Raw genomic sequence first — 20,190 nt, 5'->3', positions numbered from 1 at the left:
AAGGACTTACATCTGTGGGTGGCTAATGCATCACCCTTGACATTTGGTCAAGTTAAAAATGCTTTCAACAGATTTTTTAGGGCACAGCCACTAAAGGAATATTTGGTGATCTGAATAAAGTATTTGTTTTCAATTTAAAGCTCAGGCCACTTTACCATGTTTGCATGGTCATCTGCATAAGTAGTGCAGCCTTAGAAATAATCTCTATTGAATTGAGATCTAGTAGACTGACTAAATTGTAGTTCTCCCAAATCTTATAGACTGACTAAACTGTAGTTCTCCCATAGATCTAGTAGACTGACTAAATTGTAGTTCTCCCATAGATCTAGTAGACTGACTAAATTGTAGTTCTCCCATAGATCTAGTAGACTGACTAAATTGTTGTTCTCCCATAGATCTAGTAGACTGACTAAATTGTAGTTCTCCCATAGATCTAGTAGACTGACTAAATTGTAGTTCTCCCATAGATCTAGTAGACTGACTAAATTGTAGTTCTTCCAAACTGAACATTAATGTTTTTACTTTTTGGGGCAAAGGCACTAATAATTCTGTCTGTTTTAAATAAAGTGGATAATGTATATATGCATTATTTCTCTGGCTTTAATGCTTTTTTTTGTAAATGTAATACAGGTGAAGAAAAACTATTCATGATTGGCCTGTCAAATTCTATTGATAAAGCTTCTCTTTCCCACTTCTGTTTCCTGTTCTGACTTGTAGCATTCTCCTTGATCTGGTGGATATTGTATAGGAGATAAAAAGTATTGATCTGATCATGGGTATTTGGATGGATTGCTTCTCATCTCAATACCTGGGTAATCAAGCAAATAGAATTAAGATACATCTCATTTACATGGGAGTGATTCTCCATGCACAGTACACTGACCATGGCAGACGGCAGAATGAGACAAAAATGTCATAATCACCGATGCAATACTAGCCTCTCCAATGTGAATAATGTGCAAAAATGCTGTCCTTGATACCAAGGGAAACATGTAATTTCAAGGATGTATTAAACACAGTTACAACAAATTGTCATCTGATTGAAAACTTGTGATTTAAATAGAACAGTCATTATTTCCTTGCTCATCATGTACGAATAATGACATAAGTGTTTGAAGCCTGCTATGGTAAAATCAATCATCTTTGGCCGAGTTTGTCTTGATCGCTCATCAAAAAACTGCATGTGTTGCGAACACTATCTTTTTATCAATACATAGACATCCTCACCAACATTCAAGTAGCCCCGTGTCTCGAGTATGTTTACCTTGGTCTTGTGTTGATGTAGGATGCTTGCTGACAGATTTGGTGTAGATATGGAGAAAGCCATAGGTACCTGATTTGCTTGTTGATGCCTCTGTCAAAGAATTACGACCATTGCAGATCTTATGTTTGAATCTTTGGCTTATGACATTTGGTTTAAATCAAACAAAACATTTGCTTTAATGAAAAAATATATTTTCCATGTGAGCGGACATTTTTTTCTTCACTAACAATATGGTATGGATCACATTACATACTTAAAAGGGGGGCACGGGTGGCCCAGTCGTCTAAGGCGCCGCGATTCGCTGTGCAGAGTTGCATCCCTTGGGCACGCCAGAAACCTATGATTGTGGGTTCGAATCCCGGTTCGCCCCGATTATGTTTCTAGGTTTGTCAGCACCATACCCGTGCTCGTGGGTTTCACCGAAGTGGTCAACGTCTTAGACCTGCATCACTTCAGGCTTTCCTCCCACATTAAGCTGACACGCCGTGATATAATTGGAATAATGTTAAAAGCGGCATTAAACCCAACTCACTCACTCACATACTGAAAATGTCAGGCCTGTTCATGAAGGTAAATACTGAATTACTGAAAGTATCAGTGCAAAGTTTCAAACATTTACTGATTTCTTAAACTTCTTTATACATGTACAATGAAACCAAAATACTGTTTGAATTTTAACCATATCTGAGCTAAAAAGCTGGGAAGCTAGAGCTTCTTGCATCTCTCTTTTTGTTCTGTATTTTTATTATGAAAAAATAAACCAGTTTCCTATCCTGTAGATCTATTCAGAGATGTCCTTGTATCTGATATCACTGATATGACCAGAGCTCCAGATAACGTTTTGAGCAATTGAGTTTTTACTCGAAGGTGTCTGTTTTAATTGGGTAATTACATTTTTCATTGGGTAACCAATATTATTCTCTCATCTGTGCATCACTCTATTGGGTTTTTCCCAAAATGAGTAAACATTTTGAGATTTCAAAAATACTTAAACAAAATTTTAGATGTATATAACTGTTCTAAATATAGGCTTGACTCAGAAAGTAAATTAGCTCGTAATTGTGTTTAGGAAATTAGCTCCATCGTACGCATGCTGAAAAACGTTCATTGGGTATTTACGCATGGTGTTTTTATACATTTGAGTTTTTCATTTAATGCATGCATTTCTGTATGCAAGTTGATTGAAAGTAGTTGGGTTTTGAATATTCTTTGGGGTATTTTACGCAAATACACAACTTATATGTAGTTCTGTATTACACTTGTTTCCTGCATATAGCTTTCTAATACCTATTTATTCAAGGAATTGTCCTTCTAGATTGTAGTCCTGTAAATTAGAATAGAGGTCAGCTAAAAAAATTGTGCTAATTAACACATTGTATGTCATATGCATGTTTCAGTATCCAAGTAATTTGTGGTTAGGAATGTATTCAGAATTTATTCATGAAATGGGTTAGAAACATTTCTATTCATGTGTTGAGTTCACAATTTAACAACACCTGAATCTTGGACCTGTATTGTGCCTGATTCCCCTTGATTCTGTGAAAGATGTCTTTGATGTTAACGCCAGATGAGGTTTTAGCCCCTGCTGCGTAATAAAGAGTGGGGAGTATAAGACAAAGTCAACAAAAGCAAACATTACAGCATTCTTTACTCAGCCCACCAGTCTAATCCAAGGCAAACAGTTGGCTGCTCGCCACACATAAAGGGTTGATATGTCACCTACCGCAATCCAATGACATACTCTATTGGAATGTATCGATATTTCTGTTTCAACTCTACAGGACAGCAATATAATTTTAAATGATCTCATTATCCAAGGTCATGGTTAGTACATGCGAATTACCGCATAGTCCAAGAAGCATGTCATAATAGAACCGAATGAAACGCACCATAAACTTCATTGGAAGGGTGAATTGTCCATTAAAATTAATGAGAATCCTTCCTTGAGTTTTTTGTGGTTAGCCACTGTCACTCAATTATTTATAAGGCATTGCTGATAGGAGTGAGGCATGTTTATTGTCTTCAGGAAATGGACATAGCTTTAAATCACATTAGAGAAATTGGGAACTTGTTTAAGTGCTTTAAATAAAGTCTGATGCTTTACGTCAAAGGAAAGCCTGTGAAAAGTGTAAAATGTTTTGTTAAAATATAAGATTAAACCTTAGATTTAATCACATCTTTGAAATTGTTTTCCAGAATATTTATGAACTTTTAATGATTTCAGAATATTTATTAATTTTGTGAAGTGCATATGCATGTTACATTTGTTACCTCCTTAACTAGTGTGACAAATTGGTTGAATTGATTAATAATTTAGCTTCCCTAGGAAATGTGACACATTGCAATAACAAAAAAAGAAGTTGATTGATTTTTTATTTGATGACAACTTTTTTTCCATTACATCTCACATGTGTGCACAACTGCGTGCTTCCATGGTGTAGTAGATAGATGTCTACATAGAGGGTGTAAGGTAGCTGGTTTGATCCCCGGCAAAAGATGGTTGTTGATGTTACCCTGCCAAGCACTCGTCATTAAGGAGATAAAAAAGGACTAGTCTAAGCTTGGAATCAGTATTTTAACACTATAAAATTGGCATAAGTCCAGACAAGCAAATAACACACACACACACACACACACACACACACACACACACACACACACACACACACACACACACACACACACACACACACACACACACACACACACACTAGTACAAGCAGCCACATGCACACACAGCCACACCATTGAATTCAGCAAAATTCTAAGTTGTAAAGCAGGTCCTCGAATATTTTTTGTAAAGTGTCATTACATGACATGAAATATATGCATCAAGAAATCCACATCTACAGCACTATTTATACTACACAGTTGACAAGCTAGCTCATGTAGAACATGACAATTTGCAGTATAATTGATGGTGTGATCAATCGGAAACACAGAGGACACATGTTGGCAGCAGGAAATAGCAAGACTACAGCAGCCATGTTGCAGCTGAAGGCTGATCCTCTCAAGTCAACCTCCCGAGTATTAGCCAATATGTAATGACAGTCCAAGCACTGTTGAGTGAGTGAGTGAGTGAGTGAGTTGGATGAATGAACATCGAAACCCTGAAATAATTTTTTTTTACAGAAAAATGGTTGATAAATCATCTTAATAAAACATAATAAATAAGAGCCCAAAGACTTTCTTCTAACTGCAGTAATCTGGACTTGCCAACTATTATAGACTTCCATGGGCAGTATTGGAGATATTTATTTCAGGGTCTGCATGACAGACTATGAGTGAGTGAGCAAGTTTGGTTTTAAGCCACAGTTGACAGTAAATCAGTGATATCACGGTACGGAAAAGGATGCTGGTACAAGCTAGAGATGTTCATCTCACCGGAAACTTGTAAACATGGTATTGTGCTAACAAGCTAAGGATCATAAGCTGGACAAGTCTGAGACTCGAACCAGTGGATCCTGTCACGCCGAAGAGACATGTCTGACTACGACATCTTATCAGTCAAACATGGTAAAGAAGAGATCTAGTTTGCCTGTAATCCAGGCAAAGAAGATTAAGGTGTTGTTAACCATGGTCATCAGTAGTGGCTGTTAACTAGCAAGGACTCTGTTTACAACATTCCACAACAAATTGCCTCGTTATCTAGGGAAATAATCATGTTAAATGATTCATGGGATATTTTAACAGCCCAAAGTATCAATCTCCATGCTGTTCATTAGTGTTATGCAAATAAAGAAAATATAAATAACACCTAATTCGATTAAGAAGGGAGTTAATGTATCACTACCACCAGCTAGTGGATGATGTGGAAACACAGACGGTGGCCGTCAATATGTTTTGGGTATCAGGAAAGTGACCAAAATGGCACGGTCACTTCCTGTTCAGCAATTTCCCTGTTGAAATTATCCTATCAAAGATGATTAAGGACCAGGTTTAATTTGTCCAGAGACGTCTAATCAGTGTAAAGTTTCAATGTCCATGCTCAAATCTGTCACCATGTTTCATTCTATTTTGCTTTGCTTTGCTATAAATGCAGAGGATATCACTGTTTATGTATGATTGTGCATGCTTGCAATTGGATTATTCTCAGAATTTATCTTACACATGCACGGTCTCAGCAGGAAATAATCTTTCTTTGGCAGGAATGTAATTAGGCCTGTAAGGAATAGATCATGGGATAGGTCCTTAAATGAGAAATAAAAACAGTGCCATCATGGAGGCTTATCTGTTTATTAGACATACGTAATGGCAATATTCAGGATAGTGTGTACTGTACTGCAAATTTACTCTGTAAAATTCCATACTTCAAAGTGTCTGGGTGAGTTGGGTTTCAGCTTTTAGCAATATTCCAGCAATATCAAGGCAGGGGAGACCAGAAATGGGCTTCACACGTTGTACCCATGTTGGGAATGGAACCTAGGCATTTGACGTGATCAGCGAACACTTTAACCACTGGTTATTAAAGTAATAGTACTTGCCGGTAACATAGACTTACGACAGTTGTAGTTCTATAATTGCTTTGTTGAACTTGGCCCAGGTAATTTGGATAAGAAATTATTGGAAGAGTGAGTAATGTTTATACTGTTTTTAGTAATATTCTATCAATATCATGGTGGATTTCACACACTGTATCCATATAGGGAGAAAATTGTTTTTAATACCAGTTAACTTCCTTGGTAAAATTTCTTCCTGAAAAAGTCATTAGTTCAAGGTCACATTTCAGAAGAACAAACTGAACTTAAACATGTCCTTGATGATCGTTCATTTAAATCATGAGACTTCATGAATGGCAAACCAGTTGAGCACAAATCCGCAAGGATTTCTGGTATTTGATATTTCATAAATCAAATCTTTCAGACACGGTACCCCTCTTTAATCAAATGCCATAGCTGTTTTCCTCATTTCATCATGCTCATTTTAACCCCAGAATGTTTATTTATGATGGCACCAAACTAAGGCTCTGACACCCATAGAATAAAACTATTTTATGCCATGCATGGCTTCATCGCATGGCCAAACTGGTTTTTGATAATTCCAAATCTGAAAATAAAGATTTATCGGCTAACAATCCACGGCTTGAAATGGCATGTCAATGTTGTGTCTTCCTTCATCAGGTTACTTCAAAAGATATCCCCTCTTAACGAGGCCATTTCTAAATGCCAGGCCACAAATTAGTGAAATCAAGATGTAAAAATTATAATGGAGCATGCTTGTATTTTTAAGCATAAAGCTTGACAGCTCCACTCAGTCATGTAGTCTCTTTACGATTCTATTGATGAAAAAGAATACAAAATCTTTGCAGTAGCTCAAATAAAAAGTTGCTTTGATGTTCATTAGAGAAAGCTGGCAACCAAATTTGCAATTCATTTTTTATCTGGAATGGGTAAAAAGGTTAATGTCCTATCAATTTGCTCGACATTTTACATCAGATTTTAACTTGAAATATAGTTTTAGACTTAAGCTAGTTTCAGCTAGATGGCATTCAGTCATAACAATTTCCACACATGGTATTAAGGTAGAACACAAGTCAACAAATCATTCGTTAGATAGTCCAAATGAACCATAGGCTCATGTCTTTAGTGTTCATCTGACCATTGAAACTGTACATATTCAACATCTCCTCTCAAACTACAAGACATGGAGCTGAAATTTTGTATTCAAAGCAATAGTGTTCCTATAAAGGATACATAGAGAATACTTTTTCTTTTTTCTTTTTTGTCAAATGCTATTTCAGGTCCCAAACCTATTCATTTTTTCATGTAGCATTGTTCATTTTGATGTGCAGCATGTGAAAAGGGCAATAATGTTACGTTTTTTCGGAATACTTGATTTCTGACCCTTTATGATATTTGACCTTCAGCTATGTACATTTATCTTGACCTAGTTACACTGCATCCCAGTATCAGTATGTGTATTGGCTTACTGACCCTGAAAAAAACAAAAACAAATGACCCTACATTTCTGAATAATATGGGTCTCCTTCCCTATCAATCATGACACCTGAATTTTCATCACTTGAAGATCAGAATTGGATAGTCCTATTTACTGTCCCTCCATGGTATAATAAAAGTCCTGACTTAACCAGAAACTCAAAGTGTTATCAAACGCATGTGTCTCAAATTCCTGTGATTAAGAAAACAGGATATACGACAACCTTGAAGTAATATATTGCTTGCTCATGAAGACAACAAGAATTTATCGAATTTATTTTGCAAACAAAATAGCCAGCAATACTTTTTACCAAAGCTCTTGACTATTGATGATTTAAATGTTCAGAAAGGAATTCATTCTAAATCTTCATTGATATGGACATGGAGCTTTCTCTATTGGCACTTCCGATATGTGGTTAATCCCATAATTGTTAACTATGGATGTTTAGTTTTCTAAGCTTTGATGAATTGTTTTTCTGTTAGCGCAACTATTTTTTCAAAGACATTTCTAATGGAGTGCGTTGTGATGGATATGGTAAATTGGCTTTGTTGGACCTCAACTTGCTAGTATTTAAACATTAATGTAGAAACCGTACTAAGCATTGGCATTACTGGCAAAGTTATGTTATTTTTTTTTCGGAAAACAAGTGTTTCAAATTTGAAAGAATGATAGAGGACACATCTTGTCAAGTCTAAACTACTCAACTATTTAAAGATACAATATTTTCAAGATAACTTAATAATGATCAGATAAAACGTTTTCTTTGAAGAAATTAAAAAAATACTGGTAATGTAATATTACCCGTGTCTCACTTGCCTTAGTGATGCTTTTCTGTAAACAGAAGTATAAATGATCAGCAGACAAATTGTGTGAACTCAAATTGTTAATTAGAGATCATAGATTAATTAAGACAGCCATCTTCCCAAGGCAAGGGAGTTCACTGACTATAAAAGTCCAGTTTCCAACCTTGTCAAACAACGACAACAGATTGTCAAGGCATAGTCCTATCAAAATCTTGTAATGAAATTGACATCTGGTTTGTAAACTGCCGTGCAGATCTCAGTTGATTGCAGGATTAGCAAAGTATGTGTACTGCCAACTCGGCATCAACAGATATTTTCCACATCTTTTCATGTTTTAATCAAGGTGCTCATTTGATTTGATGTACTTCGCGAAGTAAGACACTTTTTATCACAATATAGAGTTTGATCATTGATCAGGTCATCTTGACTGGGAGTCGCCATTTTATTAGAATCAAATGCAAGTGACATGAGAGGTGGAATCTGATTGGTCAATATGAGGGACATACAAGGGACATAGCTTGTAAGAACCATTGGTAGCGCTATGATTGAGCCAAGAAATTCCAGCCTAGCTCGCCAAGGGTGGGAACTGAACTTTTACAGTCAGTAAACACCCTTTCCTCGGGAAGATGTAAGACAGCTAGGCCAAACTGTTTTCAAGTCCATGTGGACTGGAGGCTGCTTACAAATGTTCCTCTCAAAGGTTATTGTTTCAGTTTTTAAGAGAAGTCAGGACAATAGTATGACTGTCCTTCCAAAGCCTAAATTCAGGCAACTTTGTTAATAATCTTGATGAGTGTATCTCACCAGGAAACCACATGAGAGGGGAAATATCATTTTTTGTATGTACTGGTCCCAACTCAGAAATTATCCATGTTTGCTTGGTCTACCAACAAGTACGAAAGACTTTGATGAAGTTGCACATCGAGCGGTGTAAAGAATCAATACTTTAGCAATTCGTAGAGTGTGATTTCTCAACTCGGCGAGATGTCTTTGATGTTACAGTTAGGGTGGTGCATGTTGTGCTCTGCAATATCATAGAACTTACCATCCACGATTGATGACCTTACAAAGGGAAATAATCATGTTTCTGACAGTTGACAAATGGAGGTTGTGAAAGTATGTTTGATGGGGAAGGAATTAATACACATCAATACCTTTGTGTGCTTTGTGCCCAGGTATTATGGAGTAATATGTCACAGGTAGCAATTGAGTAATATGTTATAAATATCAATTTTGGCTTACCGTCTCAGGAGTTTCCTAAGCTGGAACAATATCAACTTCTTTGAGAGGCATTTAGAAGTTGGAATACTCAGTAAGCATAAGATATATGGATGAACAACTTCTTTATTACAATTAGGAGCGACGTTTGTGTAGGTTCTAACATTGTTATCATTTGCTTGATAACGGTCTTAGAACCTGCACCTAAATGTTATCCTCACTGAGTATGAGGTAGATATAAATTTTGATCAGATAAATAGAGGTTAATCTTTATTTCTTTCATTAACAGTACAAAACCAGACATATACTATTCATATTAAGTAGGGGATTTGTTTTTTACTGTCTGTCAGTTGTCAGGTGTCATCTAGAATATGAAGTTATTGAATACACACACCTGTAAAGTTATGCACAAACATGTCACTGTTGGTATTATATCATCAGGCAATAGCTCCTGGGAGGGCATGAGATCGTTTTCCATGAAAATGTGTTAAGATTCAGTAACATGCAGTTGAAAGCATTTTCTTCTAAGGAATGGCAATGACATCCCTACTAAACTCAGAAAACATTTTGAGTGATGATCAGTTGTGGCATCATGTTTCCAGTCTGTAAATACTATTAATGTCACAGAGTTTTGTGTTGCTGTGGAACATCCTTTGAAACATCACTTGCTACCCTTGTAGTCATCCTACTTGACCACAATGATCATAAGCAATGTCTTTGTTTGTTGTTGCAATGCTAAGAAATGTTACTCCTTTATCTGTTGGTCTGAAATATATTTAATTCTGTCTGTTCAGCTTTGTGTTTAGTAAAGTTGGATTGGCAAGGGAAACTGAATGTCCCCAACTTGGTGTGAACAGTATATGGAATGAGTATCCATGTATAACCTCTCTATTAAAATAGATATGTCCCATGAAGAAACTATTTACCAAACTTAAAATCTTTTTTGTTTGTTTTCCCCCAATTTGCATTAAAATTGAAATGTGTGTACTTGTGTGCATGCACGTTCCGTGCATGCATGCGTGAGTGAGTGAGTGAGTGAGTGAGTGAAATGTTTCATACTTGACTTGTTTACTGTCTGTAATGTAAATAATTGAGCAAATAAATCTGGTTGGTATATGGCTTCTGTGACCCCCTGGAGAGTCCTTGTCTTAAAAGGTCCAAGTACCTTAATCATTGGAGCCCAGTAATGACGTGTGAGTTGTTACAATGAGCAACCTGGCTCATTGTGTGTCATCTTGCCCCAAAGCATGCAGATTGTTGTTCAAACTATCAACCACTGGTTAGACAGGTCCATACTTGGATTATTCACAGGCTACTGTTGTATACCTGAAATATTGCTGACTGTGGCACTGTGACTCTACTAACCTGTCCAGCTATGGGATCAGAATGACCTGTCATTATGTCCAGGCCTGGAGCAGTGGCTCCTGCATTGCAGACAGAGCTCACACAATGAATAGATATCAGTAGTTGTGTAGCTGTATTGAAGTCATTACTGTGATGACTTGGACAAAGAGTGCAGATAACAAGCAACTTCACAGACAGCAGTACTTATCTTCTGGTCTCTGTCTGGCTATAGCTTGATCTGCATGATGGCTTGTCCTAGATTTTCTATGTATATCGGCAGAACTGTCTTGAAGGTTTCCCATATATATCTCCTTGTCAGTTGGGTTGTCTAGATACACTTGCTCTTATCGGGTTTGTGTTGCAGTTCAAAGTCTACCTCGTCAGACTCCAATGAATGCACAATATACAAATTTGGCAATAAAGCTTTTCATGCACTACCTCTGTGAAGCGATTGTGAGGATGTGAAGTTTCATGCAGCTCTTGTTTTTTTAACTTGAAACGACTTTACACATCAGAATATTATCTTGGTTGTTATAGTCAGACGAACTAATGCTTCATCGACTCATATGATAACCCACAGCTTAGAATCATAATAGATGCCTGATATCATCAGATTCGCTAAGAGCGCCTCTGTGGTCTAGGGGTAGAACGTCCGCCCGGAGAGCGGAAGGTCCGGGGTTCGATCCCTGGTCGTGTTATACCAAAAGACGTTAAAAGATGGTACTTGTTGTTACCCTGTCAGGCACTCGGCATTAAGGGGCTAAAACAAGGACTGGTTGGCTCGGAGTCAGTATACTGTGTCTGAGTTGGGTATTCACGTTAAACTGCGGCATGGTATCCTCAGTGGGCTAGCATTATAAATCGGCATCAGTATGGACTAGTACAAGCAGCCACACACACACACACACACACACACACACACACACACACACACACACACACACACACACGCATGAAACCCCATTTCACCTCACCTCATATTCCCAAAGGATTTCCATGTTAATACTTTTACAGCACAGTGGTTTAGAAATATTTAGAATGTACTTTTACATTTCACAGTGATAGAGATGTATTTGATTTCAAGTGTGTTACTCAGCACTCTTAGAGATATTTAGGTGCCCTTGGAAATTTAAATGTGCTGACAAGAATACTTTTCATCAATAAAAATCATGTTATTTGAAATTCTATTCATTAAGTGCGTTCACATTGTCATCAGTTTCAAAGTGTGAATGGAGGCACCAGGAACCATGCCTTTAGCGCTGTTATACAAGACACACAAAACCCTGCATTAGAAGCAAACAGATTTGTTGTCCAGTTCAGTTTTGCTTCTAGTATCATCCCACTTGAAACACATAATTCAAATATCTGATTTCTCAAAACATTATTTCTTATTTGTGTCCCTATAATGAGCAAGATGAACACAGATCTTCATCACAATGTGTTCTCTTTAAATAGTGTATATGAACAAATTTCTTGATCTTATGCTCTTATATTTATGGGCATTTTGTTTATAATGGCTACGTTAACATAAAACAAAACTAAAGAAACATGTTTTGGTGATCTTATATAAGATATGAAGGTTCTTCCCCACCTGGTAAGAGTGCAGCTTGTATTAGCTATATTTATACTCCCCTGGTGCTCCTAATATAATGAGATAATATGATAATGTGGTACCTCACACAGCAAGGTAATTAGATTGCACCGTATGTCTTGGAACTACAGCTTTTTATATGGCAGATACTTACATGTCAGAGTTTATCAAAGCTTACAGACAGGGACCGCTTTCAGCATTACAGAAGGAACACTGACAGGTAGTCTTTGTTCCAGTTTTATCGTTCAGAATTTTTACATAATTTTTTAAGCACGTTGTTTGATGTTATTTAGAGACTTCTTTAAATGGTAAAGTATAATAGATTAAAAGAGTTTATTTGCTTTGATACATTTGTAAAATAGTATCCAAGACAGACACCATATTTTTTATTATTGGATTATTAGATGGTGGTCTTGAACATAGATTTGAACCAAGTAATTTGATTTTGAAACTTCTGTTTGTTTGTTGTTTAACTCCGCACTCAGCAATATTCCAGCTATATGATGGCAGTCTGTAAATAATCAAGTCTGGACGGGACAATCAAGTAATTGATTTCATGGGCATTGATCTACACAATTGGGATATGATGACATGCATCAACCAAGTCAGCGAGCCTGACCTCCCAATCCTGTTAGTTGCCGCTTCTGACAAGCATGAGTTGCTGAACACCAATTGTAACCCAAAATCCCAATGGTCATAAAGTAGATGCATTAGCCAGGACATTTTAAGAAGAAATAAATAGTTACTTTAAAAGCATGGTAAGATCACCATTATTTGACCATGACAAAGTAAATTTAGACTTTTTGGCACCAACAAAAGTGATAGATATTGTTTGTGGTTGACATTATGTTAACTGTAGGTCACAGTTACATTTAGTTAACAATTGAAAATTTGCCATGGTAGAATTATGCATCAAAAAATGAAGTGGTTGGTATTCTTTATGTCAGGTAATGTGGATCTCCAATGATGTCTTCATTGAAATTGTCAATGAATTAAGTAAGGCATTATAGTGTACTCACAGGTCATCAGAGAAATGTAAGAATGACAAGACTCACTGACAAGGGATTGTTTCACTGAAAGAGCTGCAACACAATATTCTATTCCCTATGCACTGAACATAAGCAAATGAGAGGACAAAAGGAGCACAAACAGTATGTGACTCTGTTTCAAAGCAGGCAATACATTTACCTTAATTGGAAATAGATGTAAATTAGGTTGACGGGAACCTAGCATTACAAGCCAGGAACCAGCTGCTACTACAGTGAAAATTCATCAGCAACATACGTAAAAAACCTCCCTGAACATAGTGTTTATCCACCAGGGGAAATCAAGCTCAACCTTTTACTGACAGTAACATGAAATAAAGTGATAGGTACACAGGCCCTGCTTATGTTAGAGACTGTTACCCAGTACCACATTAACTGATTACTATGGTAACAGTTCAGCTCAGAGCACTGCCAAATGTAACGTAATAGAATCAACGGTCAAAGTCCGAGCTTATGTCACGGCCTTTATGCGTTAACTTCTACATTACTTCTAACCTAGTGGGCTGTAAGGTAACCTAGTGGTTAATGCGTTCACTCATCACGCGAAAGACCTGGGTACAATGTTTGAAGCCTATTTTAGATGTTCCCTACCATGATATTGCAGCATAAGACTATACTCACTCACTTCTAACTTAAGATTTAGCTGGTTGGTTTGTTGTTTAACGCCGCACTCAGCAATATTCCAGCTATATGACGGCGGTCTGTAAATAATCGAGTCTGGACCAGACAATCCAGTGATTAATATCATGAGCATCGATCCACGCATTTGTGGATCGATGACATGTATCAACCAAGTCAGCGAGCCTGACCACCCGATCCCGTTAGTTGCCTTTTATGACAAGCATAGTCACCTTTTACGGCAAGTATGGGTTGCTGAAGACCTATTCTACCCCGGCGTCTTCACGGGCCTCTAACTTAAGAGGAATCTGTCGCTGATGTAGTAGTTGTAAAATGTCCATCTTATTTTGACATTTGAAATGTTGTTTCTATTCATTGAAGCAGTATCTCCTTGGATCTCACCCAAGCAATATCCCCTGTGGAAGCCAGTTTGGGATGAGAACTGGAAAGCTTCCAATATCACAACCTATTCAAGTTTTTGCCTTGCATGACTATAGTAGCATTGACTTCACTGAAATAAAAGAATGACAAATTGCATTTTAAACCTGTTTCATTCGAAGTCCTTAAAGTCAATCTATCTATTGCTCAAGATAATGAAACTCCATTGTCATGGCAGAACCCTTACTGGCACTATGGTCTGATAGTGGCGCTTCCCTTGTCTGGAACTATGGAAAACTCACTAACTTTTCAGTTTGAGGTTAACAAGGTTTCACTACATAAATCTATATTGACAGACATATAATAAGTTTTGGTCAGTTGTGGTGTCGTGTTGGCCTTACTCATCATATATATTATATGGAAGTGTGACAGGCATGTGACCATCTTCAAGCATAAGTGGACCACTGACTATTGTAGCCGGTTGAATAACAAAGGCCACTTTATTGGTCATAGTTCACACGCAATTTGCTAAAGCTTTGTTGTGACCAGTGAGCAGTTTGCACAGCCAGATCAGCCAAACAATTAAACAATTACTGTCTCATTACCGGGTAGTTTATTGTTTGCCTTATGTCAAAGGAAGATCAGTGATAATAAGTATAATACCCAGTTATGTATTTAAACTCATCAACACGATTCATATGATATCAGTTTCAATGATAAAAGATACCTTTTCATGAACCAATTAGTGTTGTTACCTTTTTGGTAAGGGTCTTATTCATAATTATTTGAGACAATCCAGTGATTTATTTGAGACAATCCAGTGACTGATATCATGAGCATCCATCCACGCAATTGGGATCGATGACATACATCAACCAAGTCAGCTAGCCTGACCACCCGATCCTGTTAATCGCCTTTTACGACAAGCATAGCCACCTTTTACGGCAAGCATGGGTTGCTGACGACCCATTCTACCCCGGAATCGAGAGAATAAAGTACAGCTGTAAGTGATTTTAGCAGTATATTGTGAATACGAGACCACATTCCATTTGTGATCCAGATCACACAATGCTTCATAGCTGGCAGCAGTGCAGACAATACAGAAGTCTCTCTCTATGTTGGTGATGAGTGAGTGAGTGAGTTTGGTTTTACACTGCTTTTAGTGGGGTACACCAGAAATTGGCTTCACGCGTTGTACCCATGTCGGGAATCGAACCCGGGTTTTTGGCGTGACGAACAAACGCTTTACCACTAGGCTACCCGACTGCCCCCTTGTTCGTGAAAAATGACATGGTACCAATGGAAATCTTAACCCAACATATTTTGATGTCGATAAATTTGTGAAAATGACTTTCAAAACTTTATTCCCATTGTAGGCATGTGATTGACATGGATAAATAATATACTCCATTGGAACTTCAGTTCATCATGTCGTATGACTTTTTTGTACCTCCTTACTACAATAGTTTAATTATTACACTTGCTAGTGTATGTAATACCAAATATCCATAGATTTATCTGTGTTATGACAGGCCATGTATGGCTTTCATTCCTGCATTGTGACTAATTATTTAGTTGATAGATTGAAATAAAGTTACCTGTTCACAATACAAAGTATAAATGTTTGATTTGACTATGTTTGTATATCTCTATATATATCTATATCTATATCTATATCTATATATATACACATGTATCTTTCTAAGTGGTGTTGTTTCCTCAAGTAAAGAAACAAAGCAACACACAGCTATGTTATTTGTTGATGTTATTTATGTTATCAGACCATAATCAAGTACTAAATTTACCTGAAATAAACAATTATCACATAAATTATGTAACATTAACTATTCCATGATGTAAAGGGTACATACGAAAGTATATGTGTGTTGTTATTGTTACCTTACTGGTTAACATGGCAGAAATCTTGGCTTTGGTAAAAGTTTATGATGGAGATAGGGTCACTCATGGGAAATTGCTCCCAAACCTTTGATAAATGAATCTGATTGGCCTAAACCTGTGACACAGTGTATGCATAGTTTTAACATGTATGTAGATTGTTATGATTCTTTTATTTGATCAGAATCTGAATTTGTAAGTCTATGAATAACAAACCAGTAGAATTCAAATGTTAATCATGATGAAACATTTGAGCTTGACCGATTCTATGGATCATTATGAGTCTATCGATGCTTAATGTCAGAGGTTGTGCTGACATCAGATCTGATGGTTCAAAGTGTGCACATCTTCAAACAACTCCTATGAGCTGTTTATCCCCCATTAACAATAAATTACCACATACATTTTTTAAGCAAACATCTGAAAGCTTTTGCCTGTGATGATTTGGTATTATCAGTGGCAGAAATATTATACAAACATGCTAATTTTAACCTGCATTGACATGAGTAATTGTAATGCTCTTTAATCAAATTATTTTGCCCGAAGAAGGGATTGCAATGACCATTTGGATACTAATTCTGTCTTTTTCAGGTCTGATCAATAACAAGCCTCATCCTGAAAGATTTATTCCCTTCTTGCTTCATTACTCATGAGTCATATGTGAACTGGATGCTAATAATTCATTTCTGTGGTACTGTTGGTTCCCTTGATGATCTATAGTGCGAGTAATCAAGTGAGGCAAATGACAGTGTGAAAAGATGCACTTTGAATTTCCAATCAGTATTTGAAGGAATGATATGATTTATATTTGGCCACATAAATATTATGAAAAACTGAAGACACCTAGGTAAGGGATTGACATAAACAATAACATCTCTTTGAATTGTTTTTTGGTTCAAGCAAGTTTTTATATTCAGATCCTTCATCATGACAGGGCTGTTCTAAATCATGCCTTCTGACGAAGTACTACTGAAAGTTTGTGGCACTAATTAGTGCACTTTATTCTGAATGTATTCAGAGCTATTTGTCTTTTGCACTAGACATTCTTGTCTTCAACCCAAGCTTTCTGGTGAAATCTGATATTTACTAACTTGACCAGAGATGGCTACCCAGTCACCCAGTGCACTAATATTAGACAGTCTAGACAAGCTCTGGACAAAGTAACAAGGCTTTGTGGATATCATTTCATTTCTATGAAATAGTCACTGTCTTGAAATGTGTTAAATTTGTAAAAGTATTTGACACTGTATGATTACTTTCAAGGTGTTACAAATGCAACGTTCACATGTTCACTAATCTGTCTTTCAATTTAATTTTTTAATTGTCTTGTGTTTTTGTCTTATATACCAAAGACGTACATAGATATATGTATCTTTACTTACACATATCATAATTGTATTATTTAAAAAAAAAATATTATTAAATTTGTATCATAAAGATGTTTTTCCCCATAACCATCCTTATCAAGACATCAGCACTTGACTGTAAGTTCAGAGTTCGGAACACTGTAAATAGTTCATCACAAAGCCAACTTTTTCAACTTGATATCCTATGAATTATTCATCAGCACCTTTTTCAACACAATCATAGGACCATGAGTATGTGTCTCAAGGCTTAAGTCCTATTTGTGTAGCTTTTTCAAACAATGTCCATGACGTCTGTTTCACAGAAAGAGTGTCATGGTACTTAACAATAAGTGCTTTGAAATGGGTCTGTATTATGCTGTAGGAGTCATGTTGCATGATGGCAGTGTGGGCAAGAACAGCAGTTGTCAGTCTCCTGCCAGTGTGGGACGTCTTCAGCATCACATTTCTCTCTTTTCCTGTACATTGGTAAATAGAATAACCTCCTTGATGTAAACAAGATCGTCTTTTTATGACATGGCGGCGGAAGTTGCAGTGCCCCTTCTCTATGCATAGGTTAGACCCAAATCCTATCCATTATTCAGGTCCTCTGTCACTTTATTGTTCCCACCTGACAACATCGCTAGATTGCCATGGATGTGTAATTTCATGAATGGAGAAAAAGAGCTGAGGCCGCGACCAGAAAACAAGTGGCTACAATCAATAGGGGAGATTTTTGTTACGTGTTAGAGTTAAGGCGTTTAGAGTTGTCACAGTTGTTGAGGACTAGTCTGGTGTGTTGGATACTTCTTAAAGATTTATGTCGTTCAGGCTTGGTGGTTCTAACCGATTTCATTTGGGAAAACATGTGTCAATTGTTTCACATGTCATGAACGAAAATATGGTTTGCTCAGTTTGGATGGAGCTGTGGTGAAAGAAAAATCTTTTCGAATTATCATTAAGTGGGTTTGATGCAAGTGGTCTGAAATTATTAAAGTGATACAAGAAATTAACTACAAGTGAGGGTGTGGAGGTTTTTTGCTGCTGTAAGCAATACTGCAGATGTACTAAGGTGGAGGGGCGCCAGGAACAGATTGTACCCATGTGGGGAATTAATGCCTACCCTTGTACATGACTAGCACTAATAACTAGGTTGACCTAGTGTCAGAAATAAACCACGAAATGTCCATTATATTACAAGCGTGGCAAGATATCACTCAAGGAACAATTTTTATGTTTGTAAAAGTGATTAAGTAAACATGGATAACATCCTGATTCCCTGCCCAGGCATATGTTCCATTAGGATGGCTTCCAGTGTTACAACATGGGATCCTTCAGCTATAGGGCATTACAGTATTTAGGCTGGCCTCCAGAACCAATGCATACCTAAGTAAGGGTAGAGCGCATCAAGTGAATGTGTGAGAATCACTTTGGACACTGTCATTATGTCACAGATAGTCTCCACTGATGTGGTAATCAGAGGCCACTCGGGAAGGGACCTGGGGGAAAATGCCATCAAATGAGAGGGCCTTTGTCAATCATGTCCTTAGTTTCTTGCTACTTCTTATTACTTTTTTTATTCACTTCAGCAAAGAATATGTAAGCCTTGTCAACAATGGTTGTTTGGAGAGAGAAAAACTTTGCGATTTTCTTCTTATTTTTTCTCATATTTTTGCCGCCACATATTATGTTGGATGAATTGATATTAACGTTTACATAGATTTTTGCATATGATATCAACTAAGCTATTTGAAGATTTTTCTATCCGAGAAAACACTTTTGTGTTACATTACCAGTTACGCACCAATAACCTCATATGCTGGTACTGTTCTGTCATCCGCATGATATTACTACCACTGGTACTATCATGACTACTGAAGTATATTCCACTTGTACTGTTGTTCTGAATACCACATGTGCTACCACTGGTACTATCCTGACCTATGAAGGTTATACTGCTGGTGCTGTTGATACATGTGATGTCACAGTTATCACCCTGAGTACCGATGGGTGGGTGGGGGAATAAGTGTTTTTAAAATTATGGAGTTAGTTGTCAATCTGTTTGACAACCAGCCCTTGTATATATCTTCTTTCACAGATTTACCTTTCATGGGTATCTATGTATTGATAAGTGAAATATAATATAATGAATATATCTGTATACTTAAGTTATGATCATGCTAGATGTTGCCATGTAGAATTAATATGACAGATTGTGATGCACAATGTTATATGTGTGCTGATTATGTTACTGTTAAACCCACCATGCTCGTTCCAGCAGTGATCATTGTCAAGGAAAAATTGCTTTGATCTTAATGTAAAGATACACCTGCACACACGCGTCACTGTTTTTCTCTAGCATGCACACAAATACACTCAATGTCTTCGTATCACGAGAAAATACTGCCATGATGGTAATTTTTGTGTTTAATCCCAGCACTGTATTGATCGGAAGCAAGGTGTGTCATTGTAGTAATTAAGGCAGTATATCATCCTCTTGGGACCGTATCGGCAAATAATTTCGATCGCGGTCGTTGGTGTGCCTTTGATGTCCAACCAAATGACGTGTTGGGTGTATAGTTACCATCCTCAACATTGTTGGATGATCACCATCTTATCATGGTCTTACTCAGATAGTATGTGTACAAGATTCTTGCTCGTCATTATGGGATTGTTTTCATTTAGTAAAGCATTATCCAGTTGCTGTTTCCATTGAGTAGAGCATTATCCTGTTTCTGTTATGCAAATGTTT

At 37.0% G+C, this 20,190-nt stretch overlaps 1 protein-coding gene across 7 annotated transcripts in view; it reads left to right on the top strand.

The window, feature by feature from the left end:
* The window catches only part of LOC139444068 (neurexin 1-like), a 183,737-nt gene that overhangs the window by 85,422 nt on the left and 78,125 nt on the right, over positions 1 to 20,190 (top strand). The window lies entirely within an intron of this gene.

The sequence above is a fragment of the Haliotis cracherodii genome, unplaced genomic scaffold (genome assembly GCF_022045235.1).
Source record: "Haliotis cracherodii isolate W230 unplaced genomic scaffold, xgHalCrac1.p SCAF_5, whole genome shotgun sequence".
In the NCBI taxonomy this organism is placed as follows: domain Eukaryota; kingdom Metazoa; phylum Mollusca; class Gastropoda; order Lepetellida; family Haliotidae; genus Haliotis; species Haliotis cracherodii.
This window is presented reverse-complemented; position numbering and strand designations above follow the sequence as displayed.